This window comes from Heterocephalus glaber, unplaced genomic scaffold, assembly GCF_053883595.1.
Source record: "Heterocephalus glaber isolate CG9 unplaced genomic scaffold, H.glaber_assembly_v1.0 deba00001497, whole genome shotgun sequence".
NCBI lineage: Eukaryota > Metazoa > Chordata > Mammalia > Rodentia > Bathyergidae > Heterocephalus > Heterocephalus glaber.
In genome coordinates, this window is record NW_028258320.1 from 12388829 (window position 1) to 12406108 (window position 17280).

Genomic DNA, 17280 nt, shown 5'->3' on the forward strand with positions numbered 1-17280 from the left:
CCAGAAAGCTCTCAGGAAGCCCATATATCATGGCTCTAGCCCCACCCATGAGGGCTGCATCCTCATAACCTAGTCACCTGCAGAGGCCCCACCTCCCCATACCATCACCCTGGGGGTTAGGACTTCAACATAAACATGGGGCGGGGGGCCGCACAAATATTCAGTCCACAGCAGACGAATAAAGTAGAGAGTGGAAGGATCTCAGAAGTCACTGCTACAATGTTTATACCTCAGAAGAAACAAATTTCTCATGTTTATAAGAAACAATTGATAATTCTGAAGGTCTTGTATAGGTCCAATACTGACTATACTAATGGTCTCACTATTCAATTTTTAACGAGCTTCTTTCTAGTTCCATTTTTGTAGTGCCCTGGGGCAATCCAAAAAGGCATTTGCACTCACAGTTCCACTGAGCCCTCTAGTACACACTACTTGGTATTTTGGTGTTCCCTGGGGTCCAGGGACTTTCTAGGTTCTCTCTTCTCTTTGGTCTATGGCTGCCAGGCCAGACTGCACACCTCCTCCACCATCACACAGGCAGCTCCTTGGGATCAAGTCCAACATGGCTCCTCAAGAAAGAAATCCCCTCCCTATCACACTCAGAACAAGGACTTCCCAGAGCTGAGTACAGTTGCCTGGTTTTCGCCCTGTGCCTCATAACTCTTCTTACCTGCAAGACTCAGAACCCAGGGATAGTACAGTTGGGGACTGGATCCACTGAGCAGTCAGCCAGGTGCCCACAGCCAGCCGACTGGGACAGCACCCACCTGACCACCACAGGAGAGACTTCAACTGTGCATATAATCCCTCAAGTTTCCTATATGCCTCCCCAACTGAAAACACATAGTGCCTCTTGGATAGCTCTAAATTGTAGGCAGCTAACCACATTTCCCTCCACACCCGGGGCAGAGTTTCAACCTCCAACAACTTTATTTAAACAATTTCTTACTTAACATGTTTTTCTTGGTGCTTCAAATCCAATCACTCCCCACGCTGTGGGAAAGAACTGCTACAGGACAAAAAGAACAACGCAACCTGTTTTTATTTTAATATCTTCCGGGTCTCTCAGCAGTGCCATCATTCGGGTTGTCAGCCCTTCACCGCCCGAGGTGGCTTCCTGCGCTCTGCAGAACGTCTGCCTCCCCACTAATGGCACTGTTCGGGCGAGGGGGAAATGCAATTTTCCACTCCATTACAAGCGCCGTGTAAAAGGACCTCTTTTCCTCACTGCACACAGATAAGGACCTAATGAAATTCCATTCACTAAGTATTACAATAGCCAACTCCACTCCAGATACAGGCATCTGTGCGCCTGCCAGGCCCTCCACTCCAGAAGCAATTGCCATCGACTGTCCCCGAGTTGGATCCCATCAGGATGAAAAACTCTGGGTGAGGCAGGGAGAAGGGAAGGTCACAAAGATGGCAACAGATCCATGGTTTTGGATCTTCTGTCTATCTATTATTCCAGGACAGCACATCCTATGGACTCTGGGAGAAGCTTGAAATGCTTGCATTTGGAAACGGCACTGCTGGGAGCATTCACATACCCACTAAGACTCAAGACACCACAGAATGTATAGAATCAGGGAGCAAAGGTGAGATGTGAGGTGATGTGCAGTGTGCCTTTCATTACAAGAAGTAAAAACACAGGAGGATCCCATAGAGCGTACAAAGCTCAGGCAATGCTTGAAGTGGAAACTGTTAAAAAGATAAAGTTACTAAAATTATGTCTTCATGTTCTCCCACCTTTCTATCCTTATCCCTCTTCTGCCAACATCCCTTTATTTTCCATTGTATTTTCCCTTGAAGTGTCATAAAGCAATGCAAATGCAATAGAAAATAGCACTCTCCCGTCCATTTTCCCACATTTTTCTCCTCAGGGATAAATATTAGAGTCCCTGAGATTCTGTCTCCCACCCTTTACTTTTTCCCCCTTTCTTCTTTCTCCCCACTCACAGTGCCAGTATCCATGGCACAGATCAGGGGTCCTTGTGTTGTGCTGTGTCCTCCCTGCCACCAGTTATATCCACCTACAAGTAGCTCTGGATGGGCATCACACACAGTCAGCGCTCCCACTTCTGCACTGTGCTCAGATAACCCCAGGCATGAGAAAAGGCTTGGTCATTGCCCAGTTCAACAGCAAATCAAGAAGTCATTTCTGGAGATATAGTTTCTTGGCCTCAAGAAATTAGTTGTTAATGCTGCATTTTAAAGTATAGTTACTAAATTTATGGGGTACAATTGTGGGGCATTGAGACTATCTTTGAAATTTCCTCTATTGTATCATAAAGGTAACCCATTTTGGGGAAGACCAAAAAATATTCTTAAGCGTATCCATACATTGATTACACATACACACATATATGCACACAATAACATTTATAAAAATATATTTACATGATAATAAATTTGTGTTTAAATTTTTTTTCTTTTAGCCACATTTTCCATTCTCATTGGCCCATTCATAAGCAATGATTCTGATGCATTTGATATAGATCTTTCTAATGTATGAATTCCTGAAGAAATGTTTTTTACTTTATACTATAAGATACACAATATTAATACACATTACTTTGTTTTGACTGCTGTACAATATTCCACCGAAAATAAATACAATTCATTCATCCATTCATTGATACTTTTGAGTTTTTAATTTTTTGACATGGAAAATAGTGATTTTAATAACTTTCTTTACTTGTCTCCTATTATGTACATTCACATATCTTATATTATGTAAGAGCCCCTGAAAAACATTTCTCCAATTTTAGGAGGGTAATTTTCCAAAGTGTTATACCAATCTGCATACCCATCAGCCATATAAAAGCTTTCTTACAGATCTACATCTTCTCCTATGTGTGATTTTAAAACAAAATCACCAATCTTGCATAAAAGCATCTTATTGTATTTTCTTTTCTTTGCAACTGCCTCATCACTAATAATGTTGACTATATCTTTACAAGTTAATTAGTTATAAATATACCCTTCCCTGAGAATGTGTATATCTTTTGTCTGCTTCTCTACTAAATTCCCTGGAAATTTAAAAATTGGTTTATAGGAGTTCTTTCTATATTCTTAATACTAATCCTTAATCAAATTGTGCATGATATCTTTTCTCACTTTGTTGTCTTTTCAGTTTCATAAGGTGACTTTTGATAAACAAGTATCTTCATTTTAATATATCAGAATTAACAATCTTTTTTATGGTCAACACATTTTCTATCTTTTTAAACAGATCTTGTTTTGTGCTCATAAATTTTTAATTTTTGTAAATTGTCTATTACATGTATTGTCTCCTTTTCTCTCAAGGTCTATGTTGCTAAGTGTACTGTCTTGTGATATATGTCTGTTCTGCTGCTTTTAATTGCTGTGGGCACTCTGTGCTACGTATGTAGCATATTGTATCAATCTAATCTCACTTATGCCCATTTTACAAATCAGGAAACTAGGGATCCATTCATAAAACCTTCCTACCAATTTCCTTTTTCTCAAGAACAGTGGTTAAGTAGAATTGGGATGTGGATAACTTCCTGAACAGATGATAAATGAGAACCACTGTGTCCTTTTATAAAGTCAAGTCCTGCATGCACTTAAAAAAAGGCTTTGAATTACCCATCAATGTGACAGATGCGCATAGTTTTTGAAGAAAGAAGCTACAACTTAGCCCAAATCATGACAAATAAATTTTATCTTCTGTGCAAACACCTGTCACTCAATAATAGCTACCTAGAGAGCTCTGCTGAAAGGATTCTGGTGCTATCTGAGCACCAGAAAAGAGAAGCAGAAAGAGAGCAGTGATCAATTAGTAATGTCTGTCAGGGCCTGGGAATGGGCAGACATAGGCCTTGTCATCTCCTGCACAGCAAGGCTCACCTTCCTCCACCTCTGCACTGAACCTTGCTACTTCCTAGAATCATAAAAAGAGCCAAGACTGCACATGCTCTGTCCATGGCCTGAAACAAAGACATTTGCTCCTATCCACTGGGGGTCAGGCTCTAGCAGATGTGTAAAGCAGCAGACTCATGAGAGACACAGCTCAGGCCCACATGGCTAAGCGCTACAGGCATCTCCCAACCATCACTTTATGTACTCCATTCTCACCCAAGTGTTTCCCCTTTAACTGGGTGTGAGATGGCATTTTAGAATTAAGCTTCTGAAGAAGAACGGGCAGGTTGTAAAAACAGCTGCAAAGAAACTGCTTTTTTCTCTAAGCTTCAACACCATTAGTTATGCAGCAGGTGGTTTCATTTAATTCAGGCAGAATTTACCAAGAGCTGTGCAGTTCCCAGCACTGCACTTCCCTCCAACAGCACAAAACAAAAAACGACAAAATCACCCAGTCCAGCTCCTGGCACGCTGTCGAGTGCCCAGGCATGCATGTACTTTTCTTTGATTTTACTTTTTCCTGCTTTACTCAAAGAGATTTCACTTGAGATGAGGAGATGAAGCTTGCCTTGTGCCATAACCATCCTACTCAACAATTCTGCACAAGCCTACCTATCATTTTCCACGTGAAACATCAAGTGAGCCATTAAGAAATGGTCTCCCAAGCAAACCCAGTTCTTCTAGATGGGTAGACATTAAATGGAGTTAATGGTTTGCATTAAACAAACACTCCATAAATATTTGGTTCAGCGACACCTTATAGTAAAAGCACAAAATTTTCATATTAGAAGGAATCTCAGGGATTATTTAAACCAATCCCTTCACTGTGCAGATGAGGAAATAGTTTTTTTATAAAATGTTATATGACTTCTGGGACTAGAACTCTTGTTTTTCTGACCCCTGGTACAGTAGCCTTTCTGCTATATTATGCTGTATTTTATAACCAGGCTGAAAAATCTCAGGAGAATTATGCCTGGGAGCACAAAGGTGAAATCCACCCAGAGACATACCTGTCCCCGCCCTCCTCCATGGGGCCATGATGTAACATGTGACCCACAGCTGGAATCCAGGCCCTAATCCAGGCAAATGTGTAGTGCCCCTAACTTTGCATGACCCCTCAAAGGCAAGCCTCCCTAGTATGGTTTTAATTTTTAAAAATTACTCCACTTAAAGTATCTCTAAATTTTAAAATCATTACCATTAACAGGTTACTTCAAATTGTCCCTGTCAGCTGGAGCTGGGGGAAGCTCCAATGATGTTCCCCTAGAGAATAATAATTTGTTTCAAATTTTAAAGGACAAAACTTATTCTTGGCAACCTCCTAGAGGGAGAAGAAGTATGTCCAACGCGCTTTAATACATCTTGAAATAATTTATAAAACTTTGTGAATATATTATTTCAGGAATGTGCATTTGCAGTCAAACAAAGAATAATTATTCACTGCTAGAGGAGTCCTTTGAAGGGACACTATCTTTCCTTTCATAGGTGATGGCTGGAAGAAACAATGTTTCAGAGCCACTTCCAGGTTAAAAACCGCTACTTAGGAAATGAAAGCTAATTTGATTAGAAAAGATGTTTAATTAACCACCAAGTCTATAACTTTGCCATTGAGTAGAAATCTTGATGTCATGTGTTTGAATTTGCGGAGACTACAACTAACAGATAATTGTTTTTTCTTCTCAAATGACATGTTCAATTTTATTAAATGGTTAAAACCAAGGTCTTGGGCAAAATCCCAAAGGCAGTGCCTCTGTTCATAGCCCAGTGTGGTCAAGTTGTGCTCCCCGATGTTATGTACAATCTGTATAATCATGGGCAGGGAGATGTACCCCAGTTTGGGTGATGGTATAAATGCAAAAGAAGTCTGCAAATTAGCCAGTGACATTTTGAAATCGCCTATATTTTTTCTGTAACAAGCTGTGGCTGTGACTAAAGACATCCTAGGAATGGTGAATTCTCCAATGTTGCTTACGATCACATATGCTAAGTTAGGGTGCATTTTGGGGCTGGGATGCAAAACTCAGGAAAAGATGATCCATGAATGAAAGTGAATATGAGCTCACAAAATTAGGAGGGAAAGAAATCAGATGACTGGCCTAGAACATCAGTAACGGGTGCACCAAAGAGACTGAATTTATGGATAATGCTTCGCTGTCTGTGTATCCATCCTGCCCACTGCTCTACCAAATCTTAGTTATTATGACTTATATCACTTCTATGTACAATGGTCTTGATCTTCTACCATGATTATGACCACACTGCTTGGCACAATATCTCCAATATGGGTTGAAGATTTCTAGTGATCCTCAAAATATAATAAACAAATTTTCTCAAAGCTAACTCATTATCTAAAAATAACCAACATTATTCTTTCACTTAAAATGAGATATATAAACTAATAAAAACATGAAACTCTTTTATTTCAGAGTTGAAATTATCATTAGCTCAGCACACACATTCTTGTTTTGTCAGAAGGGCTGATAGGAAGTATTTATATTTTTACTGGGGAGTATATGAATTATTGCTTAGTAAATGAACTTTGGTACATACTTTCTTCCCAAAAAGAAAATGAAAAAGGTCCATGAGTAAGAGCAATACAAAAAGAACCTCTGGGTGTGAAAAACAGACCCAACAGTTTAGCACTTTGTAACTTTCCATAGTGAATTCCTCTCTTTCCAAATTCCCATTGTTCTTGAGAACCATAGTTAATAGTTGGTCTTTTAAAAATATTGTTCTAAAGTTTTTTGTGTGTTTATAACTTCTATGCCATACAAAAAGAAAAATCTGTAGGGTAGTAACTGTACCATATGCTACTTCTACGTTCTGCAGTCTAATCAAGTTTATCTTGAAATAATGGCCAATATTTGTTGATTAATGAACTTGGGCTATGTTTTCTTTGGATGATCTATGGGGCCCTGTGACATTAAGAGCTTTCTTTTCCTCCTGCTAGATCAAGAAACTAATGAAGTAGTTCCTTTTAGAACATCAGGCCCTATAATATGTGGGATGTGTAGTGTTCACAAGCAATGAGGGCTAAGATAGCCATTTGGAAGTCAGCTAAGATGCTAGATCCCAGGAGGTGAGGTCCTGGGCCTGCGCCTGGAACTGGTACCTGGAAACTTGGATAAGGTTCTTAACATGCTCCAGATCATGGGCTTGGAAGCAGCATATTTATACCCAATATATCTGGAGATTTGGAATTTGGTGTATGAAAGAAATGAAGATGTTTTCTAGTTCTTGAGAACCTCATGGATGTAAAAGCTCCTATTCCAATCAGTTTTTAAAAGACAATGACAAAAGTGGTCAGTATGAAGAATCTAACAAAGAGGACTCCAAAGTTGATAAGAGAAACAATGTGCTGAAATATGGTTCTGGATAAGAAGGATAACTTTGGTAAAGTTGAGGAAGATGAACAAGGGAGGGTGTTCCTGTGAGGCGTGAAGCCTTGAACTGACAACCTCCCTATCGTTCATGGAGAAGGACACAAAAGTCATGAAGGATCTACCCATGCTAACATCCTGAATTTTCCTCTCATAAATGAAGCAAAGTGAATTTTTGCTCTGGGAGCACTATCTGCTCATTGCTAACTATGAGTACTCTCCTAAGAAAGGATTGATATCTAGAATATATAAAGAACCCCAAAATTTAACCCCCATAAAATAATGAACTCAATAAAAAAGTCATCAAACAAGCTGAATAGAAACTCCTCAAAAGACGTTCAAATAGCCAAGAAGTATATGAACAAAATGTTCAAAATCTCTAGCCACTGAAGAAAAGCAAATTAAAACTATACTGAGATTCTATCTCACCCTAGTCAGATGTCTATTATTAGGAATGCAAAAAACAAAGAACTCCAGAATTTAACCCCCATAAAATAATGAACTCAAAAACTAGTGACTGTTTAAATTCTGAAAATTTATTGTAGTAAAAAATAAATTGCATTCATCCTCAAAATACTCCCCATGGCTTCAAACACATTTATCCATCATCCTTGTCACTTTCCGAAGTGGTTGTATAAGTCCTATTTCTTGAGTGTATTTACAAAGTATGATTTAAAAAATGGTGAATGTTGCTGTCCAGTGCCATTCAATGGAAAGGTAGGTTTATAAAAACATTATGGTGTGTCCTCATCCACCTTATCCACCAGATCTGGCACTGTGCAACTTTGGGTTCTTCCCCCAAGTCAAAATGAGGATGAAAGGTAAACATTTTGTATCAATTCGGGACACGGCAGCAATGACATTGCAATTGAAGACACACATGTATACATAATAGATATTACTCAGCTATGAAAAAGAATAAAACCATGTCATCTGCCCGAAAATGGATGGAACTAGAAACCATGGTGTTAAGTGATGTCAGCCAGACTCATCAAATTAAGTATTAGATATTTTCCCTTATGCTGGAAAACTAAAAAGTACATTCAAAACTTAAAGGAAAATGACAAGGAGGGGGTGGTGGTGAGGGGGGAGGGAGGGAGGGAGGGAGAGAGAGAGAGAGAACGAACTTGGGTCAGCCCTGCCTGGAAAGTGCCAGTGCAGTTCTACACATGGTAAGAAGCACAGTGGAGATGATCAGAGAACTCCATCCAGGACTATGCATGATGCTCTGAAGATATTTAGTTTAGCTAAAGATGGCCAGGCCAAAGGGCAGTCTCCGAGCCAGTTCTCACCAATAAGAAAACTAAGCAAATTGCTCTCTGAAGAAAACACCACATTTTAATTTCAGATTTACAGATCTCCAAGGTTTCCTCTGGGGACTTTGAAAGGACATTCCCAGAAAATGATGATTCTGACCATGTCAGCCCAGCAGACCCTAAAACCTGATCTTGTATGAATCACTCAAATGACAATTTTTGTTTCATTCTCAGCAAAAAGTAAAGTAAAAACTCTGAAGTAGTTATTGATTGTTGTAGTTTGGGCAATTGAATACTCTCTGGCCAGAGGATCCATTGATTTTATGCGGTTAACCCCAGTCACATACTTTTAGATGTATCAGAGTAACCAGGGCTTCTTGAGCGGGGCTTGTGTGTCCAGTCTGAGGCAGAGCAGAAGGAACACTGCAGAGCAGACTGACTGGCTTCTTACTCAAGAAACTGGCCATGGAGTCAGGAAGACTGCTCAGGCACATACAAAAAAAAGAAAAGAAAAAAGAAAAAGTGGGCCGGACACTGGCAGCCACAGGACTTCAGAGAGATGAGAAAGCACCATAGATCGGAGCACTCTTGGAAGGCTTCCCAGAGGAGGAGACCTTGACCTGGGTTTAGTGAACTGTGGGATGTCAAACAAGTTCAAAGGAGGGGAGAGGGGTGTCAACACAGGCAAGCACAGGCACCGGAGACAGATGTCATTTCTCACAGGGACTAGAAACGCAGATGGGAGAAGATGCAGCTATGTATGGCAGGGCTGGAAGGCAGAGCGCTGGACCAATGGAGCAAACCCCAGCACAGGGCAGGGCAGGCTGTGAGCGGACAGCTGGAGCTTTAAAAGATCATCATGTGGAAAGTTTTCATAATGCTTTTAGCAACTTTTTTTTGGTGCCGGGGATGGAACTCAGATCCTTCCGCTTGCGCAGCAGGTGGCGAAACCACTGAGCCAAATCCCCGGCCCAACTCTTAGAGATCTAATATAGAAAAGGCACGAGTAAAAGCAGAGCTGCCGTCCATCTGCTCCTACCCTGCTCTGAGACACACTGCAGTCCTCTTGGAAACCCAGAAGAATAGATTTTGCAAACCAGTAAAGTCTAATCTCCCCCTCCTCTCTTTTTCTCATTTGCCCGAGACAGCGAGGGTGGTGGGAATGAGCCTCCCGATCTGAAGTAACTTCAAATCCTGGTCCTTCTGCTCTCTCTCCCCTCCTCCAGGTCCTGTCCACCCATTGCCACCTGAACCTTTCATCCTGCAAATAACAGCCAGCAATAATTTTGGTCACTACCACTCAGAATAGATCCCAGACATCTACTCTGTCTGTTTTTTTCCCTAAGGATACAACTGCGCCAGCCATGATTCCAAGTTAATTTAAGAACTATTCAGTGAGCACTTACTATGTACACGCCCGCTGAGAGAGAGTCTGAATTGGGCCCAGGGCTCCAGGAACACTGCCAGTCATGGAGCAAAGGAGTGTGAAGAGAGCAGTAATCTGCTGAATTATGTATTTGCGATTCTTCACTACTTTGCATTCCATTCATACTTTTAATTTGAATGCAATCATTCCTTAGCTGCACTGCTGAGAAGGCCTCCTCTTCCCCCACCTCCACCCCCTGCTTGTTGTAGTAGCGGGGCTTGAAACCATGGTATAATTAACATAATTAAAGTATTAATAAAGATTGAAGGGGTTGGACACTGTGTGAAATGCTTAATTTTGTGTATCTTTCACTGATTGAATGTTTAGGTTTGCATTTCAGCTGTCACCCAAATTATGTGTAATTAAGCCAAAGCTCTTGGATCTGCCTGTCTCATAGCCGGTACGGATGGCAGACAGATTTGATTCTGGAGAGAAGGTGGTAAATCTGCCCACTCATTTGTAGCTGTGTGCTTTCACACTTTTTATGCATCTCTTTCCTTTCCCAGCGCATTCATTGATCAAATTATCCCATTAGCATGGAGTGAAGAATAGATAGCTACTGTGGAAGAAAGTCAAATGCTTCCAATGTATTCTCTAGCTGCTCCTCCCTACCCCAACATCCTGCCAGCTCTCCCTGACTAGGGTTGTCTTATGTTAGTGGACACAGGGTGATTCTTGAAAGCTTTGCAGATGGCAGACCAGCCCTGGAAGCAGCCACAAACACAAGAGGACAAGCTCTATGTTCAGGGAGGGACCCACTTTTGGAACCAAAACTGCAAGGGTAACATAATCATGTAAAGAAGTCACAGACGTTTAAAGAAGAGCAAATCACTGTCTTGATATTGAAGGAGGCATCGCTTGGATATAAGGGCCTCAGAAATTAATCACTCTATGAAAGAGCTCTGCAGTTGTTCACAGAGATCATGTGGCTCTCTCAGGTGAAGCCCAATCACTCATGGATGCTTTCAGATCATGAAACAAAATGTACCAGTGTATGCATGTGCTCTCCCTGACCCTGAAAACTGAGTCTGGGGAGAGAAGAAAACCCATGGCTAAATGAGCACCTCCTAGTGAAGACTGAGGCCAACACAGACAGGGAGTCCTGGGAAGGCTGCAGGAGTCACAAAAGGAAATGACTTGCACAAGGAGGACTGGATTGGAGCCTAACCTTGAAAACTAAAGCAGACTTACACAGACCCAGCTCTGAGGCCAAGAACACGGCTGAGACAGCCCTCCACGGCCTCAGAACAGGTGGGTTTTAGGAGAGTGGCTTTGCATACCTTGCTAGGCAAATGTCTGTCTGACCTGGACAATTTGAAAGGAAAGAGGAAGCAGCAGAATGTGGAGGGCCTTGGGTGCCACACTGAGGAGTGTGTGGTGAAGAAGGTCATAGATCCAAAGGAGAAGTGATCCTGATCCATGCAAATGGAGGAGGAGGGCCTGGTGCCCTGTTAGCTTTCCACTGCTGTCCCCACAAATTACCACGGGCCTAGCATTCAAAGCAATACAATTTATGATCTCATATTTCTGTAGGTCAGAAGTCCAGTGGACTCAGCTGGTTTCCTTGCTTTGAGTTCCTGCAAGGTCAAACTCAAGGTGTCAGCTTGGATGGAGTCTCTCCTCGATGCTCTAGGGGAGAATGAGGTTCATCCAGGCTGTTGGCAGAATTCTGTGGCATTAGGGTCCTGTCTCCTAGTTGGCTGCCCTCTGGCTGGAATCCCATCTAACATCCCTCAACTCAAATTTCTCAGAACATGTCAGCCACCATTTCCAGTTTGCATTTCTATAAAATGGAGTATAAAGACCCTTGGATGCAACTGAAAAGACTCCTTTAAATTTGTAAGAAGTTTCATCTCTTTGTTAAAGGTATCTTATCTACTTGCCCTCATAAAACTCTTTTTTTCTCCTCCTTTTCTTCCTCCTTCCCCTCTTTCCTCTTCACCATGAAGTAATATTTCCTTTGTGAAATCTTTCCAAAGCACTTAACCTGCTCTTCATGAAAATAACCACTCTAGCTCACTGGTTTATACACTCAATAAAATGATGTTTACAAATGCTATGCAAGAAAAACAGCAATAAATAAGTTTGAGAGAAAATATAACTGCATTCTGGTGTTAAATTAAACTAAATATGACCTTAGGAGGTCTCTGTACCGGAATCTTAACAAACTGCAACCTAACTTACTACACAGAATAACTGAAAACCTAACTCTGAGTATATGTACTCTTATAACCATAGTTGAGTCTCAGTCAATCCCTGAGAGCCAGATATTTGAAGAGGGTTCAAATAAGGCAACCATCAGGCCCACCAATTGGGCTGCCCCTCTAACTCATTTCTGTTTTCTGCCCAGAAATGGTTTCTGATCACAGGACACACAAAGTTCTTTGACCTTGCTCTGGCTCTGAGGACTGCCTGATTCATGAATTATGATTTTCTCTTGCTAAATTTAATTTGTTTAATTTTTGACACTGGGGAGAACAGTACGTGGACAGATTGAAGGAAAAGCCTCCTTGCTGAGAGTATGGATTCCAGCCTGTGTATTTTATGGAAGAAATGGGGAAAATAGTCATCCAGAGAGCTGACTAGGCCTGGGTAGATAAAACAGCTTCCACTGAACATGAAATGACTCAGACGCCCATGCAAGGGGTAACATACACTCTGGGCATTGGTTTGTTTTTTTTTAATCTCCTACCTCCCAAACAAAAATAAATACTTAAATCAATAAAAGTGTGACATAGTTCTCAACTAACCAGACAAAGTTAAGGCAACATGGCAGTCGCCACCCCCATCCCAGGGGTGGCAAAGATGTAAGATTCCCAAGCTAGCTGAGCTGCTGGCAGCGACCCTCAATCTTCAAAATAGAGTGCCGTAAAGCCTGGTCTGAGCTTGAGAAAGTTAAAATCGACCAGATAGAGGAATCTACTGTGGTCACTTGTAATTATTCTCTTCCCCCTGGTAATGTGTATCTAAAACAGCACACCATTCAGAGCAAGTGTTTTGATCAATTATGTACAATGGTAGGTTAGCACCTTCCCGAGTTTCCCTGGCTGATTCATTACCCCTGTTGTGGCACAGAGCAGCATTTCAAAGGACCAATTAGTAAGTCAGACAGGCTTGAGTTTGAACCCCAGCTCTGCCTGAACACCTTGCTGTGAGCAAATTACTTAACCACTATGAGCTGTAGTTTCCTCCCTAAAAATGGAAATAATGGAACTTCTGTTTACAGAACTATGGTGGCAGCTTAGTATGATGAGGGATACAAAGTGGCTTTGTATAAGACCTCTGGCACACAGTCAGCCCTGGAGAAATGATTGCTGGCCCTGTAAGAAGATAGATAGGTTTTGCTTAGGGAGGATGAGATAGAAGTTGGTGACATGGAATGTTGTCCAAGCCTCAGTGCAGAGAGTGGAGTAATCACAGGGCATCATAAAGGTACTAAGCAGGAAGGAGAAAGGCACAGAGAGGCCCTGGGATGGCCTTGGCTCACTTGAAAGTTCTGCTCAGTGATGATCAGTCTGAGATCAGGAGCCTCAGGGATCCAAAAACATGTTGCACAAACAGCCCAAGGGGCTTTCTGGAGGAACAAGAGCTTGGAATACCTCAATAAAGGTTCTTAGCCAGCTCACCCACATCTTTCTGTCACGCAACAAGCTTAGCACAAATGCCTGCTCTGGATCAGATGCTAAGGATACACAGGGGCTAAAAAGGGGTCCAAGATACACAAGGAGTTCATGTCTCAAAGGTGAAATGCACACTTAGACTATCCTGTCCTATTGCAACTTGATCATGGAATAAATGAACAGAAGTTTGAGTCTCTGGTCTTACCTGGAGAAAATAAGGAAAGTTTTTCCTAGAAAAGATGACCTGTAAATAATGTTGTAGACAGTGATAGAAGTTTGGTGAGTGAGGAAAGAAGGAAAAGCACCTGCAAATGCATGAGGTTGTGAATGGTTCACACACATGCTGTGGACATCAAGAGAGTGGAAGTGGCTGGAATGGCTGGCATTTAGAGGTGAGGCTATAGGGTCAGTCCACAGAATCCCTGCGCCGGGGTTCAGTTCTTGGAGGTTGAATTCACTTTCTCCAAAGCTACCATCAATACAATCAAGAAATCAATCCAGATGGATCTTTCAATCAGTTACAGAATGGGAAGGAGAATACATGCCTTTCATCATTCCAGTAAATTTACTGTTTTCTCAAGGTCTAATAAGCATATGAGACACCTAGAGGTCTTGTAAAATCATGGATTTGGATTCAGCAGATCTGTGCTGGGCACCTCTAAAATTCTGCATTTCCAAAACGATGATGCAGGTGCTCCTGGCCTATGGATCCCATTTTTTTTGAGAAGCAAAGATCTGTGTATCTTAGCACCAATCAATTTCCTCCAAGAATAACTGTGGCAATGAGGCCCAGCCTCTCTAGCCTTATGTAACCTATCTTCTGAATAAAGTACACACACTATGCCATCTACAGCTACTGACAATTTCTCCCCCATCACCCTGAAGAAAATAATTTAGGGAAAAATCATCTTGCATTTTCTAACCTCTCAGTAGCATTACAGTTCAGAGAGTTCTTCAAATTTTCCCACCCTTTATCAATTTGGAATGTGAATGAAACATCTGACCCAAATTTCCCCATTTCCTGCAGCTCAGCCACAAGGTAAAGGTCTTAATATTCTCATTGAGCAACTCTTTGGATTTCTACTTTCAGACAGAAAAACATGATACTCTTTCATTTTAAGCCACTAAAGTCTGGGAAACTTTGTTTCACATTACTGAACTTGGGATCAAACAAAACTGCCTGGGGTGGATGATGAGATTTGTTTAAAGAATTGAATCTATCTCAAAACCCAGGCTATATCCTTCTTTATCTGAAGAGAGACAAGAGGGGCATCCACTCTGATCTCCCGTCTCACCCCAAAATTTACGTGAAATGTGCTCTTCCAGGTGCAATGACCTCTTCCCTATGCCCCTGTGGAGGGACATCACCGCTTTTCAGAGCAAGTTCTCCAGGATCAGGACCAGGTAGCTTTTTTTCTCCTTTGTATGCATTTCCTGAGATCTAGACTCATTCAGCAATAAGAGGATTCATTCATTCTCTCTCTCTCCTCTCTCTCTCTCTCCTCTCTCTCTCTCCCTTACTGCCTCAGTCCCTTTCTTCCCTCCCCTCCCCTTCCCTCCTCTCCTCTCCTTTCTTTTCCTTTTTTATTCAATACTAGGAATTGAACTGAAGGGCCTTTGCATTGAGGTACATCCCTAGCCCTTCTTTTATTTTTTATTTTGAGATAGGTCTCACTAAGTTGCCTAGGTTTTGCTCAAACATGATTCTGTTGCCTCCGCCTCCCACAGTGCTGTGATTTCAGGTGTGCACTATTATGTGCGCCCCTTTCTTAAGTCCTTTGGAAATGATGGCCTAGAATGTGGGACCTTCATGTGTGAATACATCCTTACATGGACAACTAATGTGTATTACACTCTGCTAGTGAACTCCAGAAGATAGGCACTTTCCCAATTTTTCTGTACCACCCATAATGCTAGTCTTTCTTGGAAAATGGCAGCAAAAATAAGATTTTCCTGGAGAGAAAATAATTCTTTTTTTTTTCATTGAACAATTAAGCCATAGATTGGGACCTTGACTTATCACAATTTTATGAAACAGATGCCAGGTTCTGGGTTTTCTAGAGTATTTTAGAAGAGGCACAAAAAAAGCTGCGTATCACAGGGAAAGAGCCCTGCCCCTAGCATTGAAGGGTTAATCTTTCTGCACCTTTGTTTCTTATCAGCTCAGTGACACTGGGTATGTGATATACACTTTCTGGCCAGACTTTCTTCTTCTGTTAATCTTTTAAAATGTATCTTGTTTCCTCCCAAGGGTTAGAAAGATTTAATGTTATATTTTAACACTACTGTCCGGAACAAATGACGAAAATAAGAGAATGGCAGATGGATGGGTGGCCACCAGGTAATGGATGAGTGGGTGAATAATAATAGATACCTGGATGGATGCATTCAAGTGTAAGTGGGTCGATAGGTGCATAGATGGATACATGGACAGATGGGAGGATGTATATGTAGACAGATATATCCATATATATGTCCAATCTCTTATCAATGCAGGAATTTGTTTTGTTTTACAAAATGTCTCCTGTCATAAATCCAGTAAGTATTTCACACTTCCTTCTCTCAATCACTGAATCCAAAGTTTACAACCAAAGAATAAAAGTCTATCTTTCCAAATTATAGGTTTGTCTGAGAGAAATGAAAACTTTTCAATCATTTGCCCCATTCTTCTCATTTTAAAACTGAGGCCAAGAAAGAGGAAGGATTTATTCAAGTTGATAAGCTCTCAGGGTGCAGAGCTGGTGACAGTCTACTAAGTTGGGACTCTACACCTACCAGTTGCTTCTAGATATATCCCACTGTCAAAAAACACCCACACTTACTGGCATCAGAATGTATCTCCATTTGCTTCTGACCAAGAGCCCAGCACAGAGTTGAGTTTTTAGAAAAGTAAACCACTGAATACCATTTACCAAAGAGTACTTTCTCAATGACAGGAAAATTCCGAGATGTGTTTCCAATTAGTCAAGGAAAGAACCAGCCACAAATGCCTTGCTATTTAACGTTGCTAAGCTGGTGATTTCACCCCAGAGGAGGAAACTGGTATAACTGTCATCATCCTTTCTGTTATTTGCAACCAAAGAAGTCACATGTGCCTCAGCAACGTGAAATATTCTCTTTCATCTGCTTGAGAATTATCATCTTGTGTCCGCTCCTTCCTCCGGATTGCACATCATTAAGTTCTGCTTCCATGAGCTAAACTCTCTGACACAAACTTTCATGCAAAGTAATATGTTTTAAAAAGAAAATAACCATTAAAGAAGGGTTTAGTTTTCCTTCATTCTGCAGTCCTTTTTCTATGGGCTCCCAACTGCCAGGTAGCTTTTCTGGGCACAACAGACTCCTCTTCATTTTGGTGAGGACAACTGAGAAAGCTTCATTAAAATTCTTTCCCAAACAGAAAACTCCAGCATCCCAATTCCAAAGAGACACATGCATTTCTGAAAGGAAAGCTGACAAGGAAAAGTTACATGCACACCATTAAAACGTCAGAGAAGTCCTGACTAAGGACAATCTTTCAATTCATTAATGCCAGGCAGTCACCATGGGAGAATGGGGGAGTCAGGACAGCAACACTGAGAGAAGACAAGGCTCTGTCACAGGCCAACTTTACTGAGTCAACAGAGTTTGGAGGGAGAAAGAATAAGCAAACACTTCAGTGAAGAGGAAGTACTTCCTAGGTCTTCAAGGGTTACAACTTCATTGGAAAAGTTTGG

At 41.3% G+C, this 17280-nt stretch overlaps 1 protein-coding gene across 41 annotated transcripts in view; it reads right to left on the reverse strand.

Moving 5' to 3' along the window:
* Lrmda (leucine rich melanocyte differentiation associated) overlaps positions 1-17280 on the reverse strand; it is a 1370443-nt gene that overhangs the window by 594007 nt on the left and 759156 nt on the right. The gene's annotated exons all lie outside the window — the stretch shown is intronic.